Genomic DNA, 6,789 nt, shown 5'->3' with positions numbered 1-6,789 from the left:
TTTCTAAGTACGTGTATGTTTCTCGCGGCCGCTGAGGCCTAAACATTTTCAATGTTGGAGTTTAAAGCTGCGTTTCCTTTCCTCTTGTTTCGAGCATTAGGACTTGTTCGGTAGCAGAGTCACTTATCCGAGCGTGAGCTACCCTTCATGGAAGGTGACGAGTGAGGTATTCGTATCCCGGAGGCGTAGGAGTCCCTCAGCTCGGTCGACCTTGCCATTCAAGGTCTCTCTCGCTCGTTTTTAGGATTTCGTTATCGATATAGTCGAAATGGTACGAAAGTCGTTTCCTACCCGAGCGTTAGGACTTGTTCGGTAACAGAATCACTTATCCGAGCGTGAGCTGCCTTTCGCGGAAGGTGATGAGTGAGGTATCCGTATCCCAGAGGCGTAGGAGTCCCTCGGCTCGGTCGGCCTTACCGTTCAAGGTCTCACTTGCTCGTTTTTGGGATTCCGCTATCGACATAGTCGAAAGGCACGAAAGACATTTTGGTAGAAAACTTTTCCGAGGAAAATTTTGACGCAGAGGGGGTTCCCCCCTTCTAGCCCCCGAGGGAGGGTCGGTTTTTGTTGAGGCAAGGCCGATCCTCCCTTAACAGCTAGACTTTTTTATTTGTACACGTAAAGGGACCAAGGTACATAAACGACTTGAAACATTTTAAGGGTAAAAGCGACGTAGTTGTTCGATGTTCCAAGCGTCGTCGATTTTGACGGATGACTAATATATATCCCTAAAGAAGACATTCGGGGGAACCGTCGTTCGCCCTGAGGCTATTTTTGCCAGCTCATCCGTGGTCTCGTTGTACCGTCGAGCAACGTGGTTGAGCTCCAGCCCATAGAACTTATCTTCCAAGCGCCGAACTTCGTTGCAGTAGGCCTCCATTTTTTGATCGCGGCAGTGAGAGTTCTTCATGACTTGGTAAATAATGAGCTGCGAGTCGCCACGAGCGTCGAGGCGCCGAACCCCTAGCTCGATGGAGATGCGCAGTCCATTAACCAAGGTATCATACTCGGCCACGTTGTTTGACGCCGAAAAATGGAGGCGTATTACGTAACGCACATGTTCTCCGAGGGGTGAGATGAAGAGCAAGCCCACGCCTGCTCCGATTTTCATCAACGACCCATCGAAGTACATGGTCCAAAGTTCGGCCTGGATTGGGGCCGTTAGCAACTAGGTGTCTGTCCATTCAGTCAGGAAGTCGGCCAAGACTTGGGATTTTATGGCCTTCCGAGGTGCAAATGAAAGTGTTTCGCCCATGAGTTCCACTGCCCATTTTGCTATCCTACCCGAGGCCTCTCGGCACTGGATGATCTCTCCTAGGGGGAAAGATGACACCACAGTAACCGGATGAGACTCGAAGTAGTGTCGCAGCTTCCGCTGTGTCAGAATCACTGTGTACAGCAGCTTCTGGATTTGCGGGTAGCGAATTTTGGTCTCGGATAGCACCTCGCTGATGAAGTAGACTGGCCTCTGGATGAGCAGTGCATGCCCTTCTTCTCGTCTCTCGACTACGACTGCAGCGCTGACCACCTGAGTGGTTGTGGTGACGTAAATCAAGAGGGCTTCTTCCGCAGCGGGTGGCACCAAGATGGGCGCATTAGTAAGGAGTGCCTTTAAGTTTCGAGGGCTTCTTCGGCCTCGGGAGTCCAAGTGAAGCGCTCGGCCTTCCTTAAGAGGCGGTACAAGGGCAATCCTTTCTCGCCAAGGTGCAAGATGAAGCGGCTCAGAGCCGCAAGGCATCCCATGACCCTTTGTACTCCTTTCAAATCTTTGATTGGCCCCATGTTGGTGATGGCCGCGATTTTCTCCGGGTTGGCCTCGATGCCTCGTTCGGAGACGATGAACCCTAGGAGCATGCCTCGGGGGACTCCGAAGACACACTTCTCAGGATTGAGTTTTATGCTCTTCGCTTTTAGGCACCTGAATGTTACCTCAAGGTCAGAGAGGAGGTCGGAGGCTTTCCTTGTTTTGACAATGATGTCATCGACGTAAGCCTCGACCATTCTGCCGATGTGCTCTCCGAACACATGGTTCATGCACCTCTGGTATGTTGCGCCCGCATTCCTCAAACCAAATGGCATAGTAGTGTAGCAATACATGCCAAAAGGTGTGATAAAAGAAGTCGCGAGCTGGTCGGATTCTTTCATCTTGATTTGGTGATAGCCTGAGTAGGCATCGAGGAAAGATAGGGTTTTGCACCCAGCGGTGGAGTCCACAATTTGATCGATGCGAGGCAGAGGGTAGGGAACCTTGGGGCATGCTTTATCTAGCCTAGTGTAGTCTACACACATCCTCCACCTCCCACCTTTTTTCTTTACAAGTACAGGGTTAGCTAACCATTCTAGATGGAATACCTCTTTGATGAACCCTGCAGCCATTAGCTTGTGGACCTCCTCGCCTATTGAGAGCACCTAGAGGGGGGTGAATAGGTGATCCTGTAAAAACTTGAAACTTATAGCCACAAAACTTGGTTAAGTGTTAGTAGGCTAAATGGCGAGCTCTTGTGAACACAAGTATCACAGAAAAACAATCACAAAAGACACACGAGTTATCCCGTGGTTCGGCCAAGTACAACACTTGCCTACTCCACGTTGTGGCGTCCTAATGGACGAGGGTTGCACTCAACCCCTTTCAAGTGATCCAAAGATCCACTTGAATACCACGATGTTCTTCTTTCTTTACTCTTTCCCGTTTGCGAGGAATCTCCACAACTTGGAGTCCTCGCCCTTACAATGAGGATCAACGTGAAAGCACTAGAGTAAGGGAGGGAAGCAACACACACAAATCCATAGCAATACGCACACACATAGCCAAGACTTGAGCTAGAATGAATCGCAACAAGTTCACCACTAGAACAGAGCTCAAATCACTAAGAATATCGATCGAGTACGCAAAGACGGGGTGTGGGAGATTAAGATTGATCAAAGTATACTTAGATAGTTCCTCCATGCGCCTAGGGGTCCCTTTTATAGCCCCAAGGTAGCTAGGAGCCATTAGAAGCAATCCAGGAGGCAATTCTTGCCTTCTGTCGGGTGGCGCACCGGACAGTCCGGTGCACCACCGGACATCAACTGTACACTGTCCGGTGCAGATTGCTTTCCTAAATTGGCGCAGCCGACCGTTGAAGATTTGGAGCCGTTGGCGCACCGGACATTGTCCGGTGCACATCGGACAGTCCGGTGCCCCCCATTGGACCGTTGGCCCGGCCACGCGTCACGCGTGAATTGCGCGGCCGACCGTTGGCTCATCGGACAGTCCGGTGCACCATTGGACAGTACGGTGATTTTTAGCCAGACATTGTTGACTAGTTTCCCGAGGGCAGCGACTTCGCTGCAGACAACTCACCGGACAGTCCAGTGCACCACCGGACTGTCCAGTGATTTATAGTCGTACGCCACCGTCGAGACCCGAGAGCAGGCTGTTCATCTGGACTGGTCCTGGCACACCGGACACTGTCCGGTGCACCCAGACCGAGCAGCCTTTTGGCTGAACACAACCAACTTATCTCCAAAGTGATTTCTCCTGTTTCTAGCACTTGGACACAATACATTAGTCTTCAAAACAATGTACTAAGTCTAGAAACATACCTTTAATCTTGATTTGCACTTCTTGAGTCTTTGGCACAAATATCACTCAAGGCATTTGTGTGTAGCACTTAATCACCAAAATCTTATAGAAATGGCCCAAGGGCACATTTCCCTTTCAATCTCCCCCTTTTTGGTGATTTATGCCAACACAACAAAAAGCAACAAAAAGAAGTGCAACATCAATGCGAATGAGAGCAAAAATTTTGTTTTTGATTCAAATTTGGCATATTTGGATCATTCTTTGCCACCACTTGGTTTGTTTTTGCAAATCAAACTCAATTTCCTATCTCTAAGTCAAATTCACTTGTTGAGGCATAGAGAGAGGTATTCCAAGAGAAATTGATCAAAGATTCAAAAACTCCCCCTTTTTGCCATATTCAAACATTCTCCCCACTAGAGACCAACTTTTGACAATAAGAGACAATAAGAGTATTTTGACAAAACAAAGCTCTAACTCTACTATTTTCAAAAATCTCAAGTGGTAGCTGATCCATTTCTTGCTTTGGCCTTAATTTCTCCCCCTTTGGCATCAAGCACCAAAATGGGATCATTCTTGGCCCAAAAACCCCATTGCCTCACCAAAATCTTCAATTTAGAGTAAAAAGGCAATAAGGGCATGGAGATGAACTTGGAGTAAATTACCCTCTCATCGGAGTGCAGTGGAAGTCTTGCATGGTCCAAGTTCACCTTTTCCCTTTCAATCCTCCTTTGAGACTAAATTAAGAACACTCAAGCACATGGTTAGTCTCAAGGGATCAAGTTGTAGCATTTCTCCCCCTAAGTATGTGCATCATTCACACATGGACTTGTGAGGTCCAGGGATCCCTTAAATAAGCAATAAAATGCATAAAGGAACATGATCAAAAGCATAAAACACATGTATGCTATAGATCAATCCAAGTTACGCGAATCTAAGACATTTAGCTCATTACGCAGCCTGCAAAAGGTCTTCTCATCTAAAGGCTTGGTAAAGATATCGGCTAGTTGGTTCTCGGTGCTAACATAAAACACTTCGATATCTCCCTTTTGCTGGTGGTCTCTCAAAAAGTGATGCTGGATGTCTATGTGCTTTGTGCGGCTGTGTTCAACAGGATTGTCCGCCATGCGGATTGCACTCTCATTGTCACATAGGAGTGGGACTTTGCTCAGATTGTAGCCAAAGTCTCAGAGGGTTTGCCTCATCCAAAGTAGTTGCGCGCAACACTGTCCTGCGGCAACGTACTCGGCCTCAGCGGTGGATAGGGCAACAGAGGTTTGTTTCTTAGAACTCCAAGACACCAGGGACCATCCTAGGAATTGGCACGTCCCTGATGTACTCTTCCTATCGACCTTACATCCAACATAGTTGGAGTCTGAGTATCCAATCAAGTCAAAGGTAGACCCCTTTAGATACCAGATCCCGAAGCAAGGCGTAGCAACTAAATATCTAAGAATTCGCTTAACGGCCACAAGGTGACTGAAAGGGAATTAGGCTTACACCTATTTCCTAAACTAATTTTGGTGGTTGAATTGCCCAACACAAATAATTGAACTAACTAGTTTGCCCAAGTTTATAAGTTCTACAAGTACAAAAGGTTCACCATAAGCCAATAAAAAGACCAAGAAAAAGGGTTCAAACATGGAGCAAAGAGACAACCGAAGGCACCCTGGTCGGGAGCACCGGACAGTGTCCGGTGCACCAGGGAAGATCGACTTCAAACTCTTCACCTTCGGGAATTCTCAGGGCCGGCATGCTATAATTCACCGGACTGTCCGGTGTACACCGGATAGTGTCCGGTGCTCCAAGAGGACACGGCTCTGAACTCGGCAGTCTCGGGAATTCGCAACGGCTGCTCCGCTAAAATTCACCGGACATATCCGGTGTACACCGGACTATCCGGTGTAACAGCGGGGCAACAGCTACTTCAGGCGCCAACGGCTACCTGCAGCGCATTAAATGCGCGCCAGCGCGCGCAGAGGTCAGGCACGCCCATGCTGGTGCACCGGACACCCTATAGTTCATGTCCGGTGCGCCACCGGACATCAAGACGGGCCCAGAAGTCAGAGCTCCAATGGTCGGAACCCTAACGGCCTGGTGACGTGGCTGTCGCACCGGACATGTCCGGTGTGCACCGGACTGTCCGGTGCGCCATACGACAGACAGCTTCCACCAAACGGCTAGTTTGGTGGTTGGGGCTATAAATACCCCCAACCACCCCACATTCAAGACATCCAAGTTTTCCACTTCTCAACCACTTACAAGAGCTAGGTATTCAATTCTAGACACACTCAAGTGATCAAATCCTCTCCAATTCCACACAAGGCTTTAGTGATTAGCGAGAGAGATTTGCCGGGTTCTTTTGAGCTCTTGCGCTTGGATTGCTTCTTTCTTTCTCACTTGTTCTTGTGATCAAAACTCCATTGTAACCGAGGCAAGAGACACCAATTGTGTGGTGGTCCTTGTGGGGAAGTTTTGTTCCCGGTTTTGATTTGAGAAGAGAAGCTCACTCGGTCCGCGGGATCATTTGAGAGAGGGTAAGGGTTGAAAGAGACCCGGCCTTTGTGGCCTCCTCAACGGGGAGTAGGTTTGTAAGAACCGAACCTCGGTAAAACAAATCTGCGTGTCACTCTTCATTCGTTTGCGATTTGTTTTTGCACTCTCTCTCTCGGACTCATTATTATTTCTAACGCTAACCCGGCTTGTAGTTGTGATTAATTTTGTAAATTTCAGTTTCGCCCTATTCACCCCCCTCTAGGCGACTTTCAATTGGTATCAGAACCCGGTGCTTCATTAGAGCCTAACCGCTCGAAGTGATGTGGGGAGATCACACCAAGAGGGAGATGGAGATCGGCGACAAGCCCACTACGAGTCATGGGAGCACTTCATCGGAAGAGTCCCGCACCAAGAGGAAGGAGAAGAAGAAGAGCTCCTCCAACAAAGGGAAGGGGAAGGAGAAGAAATCCTCTTCTCACAAATCGCATCGGAGAGGCGACAAGCACAAAAGGATGAGGAAAGTGGTCTACTACGAGACCAACACTTCATCAACATCGACCTCCGACTCCGACGCACCGTCCGTTACTTCTAAGCGCCAAGAGCGCAAGAAGTATAGTAAGATCCCCCTACGCTACCCTCACACTTCAAAACGTACTCCTTTACTCTCCATTCCATTAGGCAAACCACCGGTTTTTGACGGTGAAGATTATAATATGTGGAGTGACAAAATG

This window comes from Zea mays, chromosome 2 (assembly GCF_902167145.1).
Source record: "Zea mays cultivar B73 chromosome 2, Zm-B73-REFERENCE-NAM-5.0, whole genome shotgun sequence".
In the NCBI taxonomy this organism is placed as follows: domain Eukaryota; kingdom Viridiplantae; phylum Streptophyta; class Magnoliopsida; order Poales; family Poaceae; genus Zea; species Zea mays.
Note: the sequence above shows the minus strand (reverse complement) of the source record.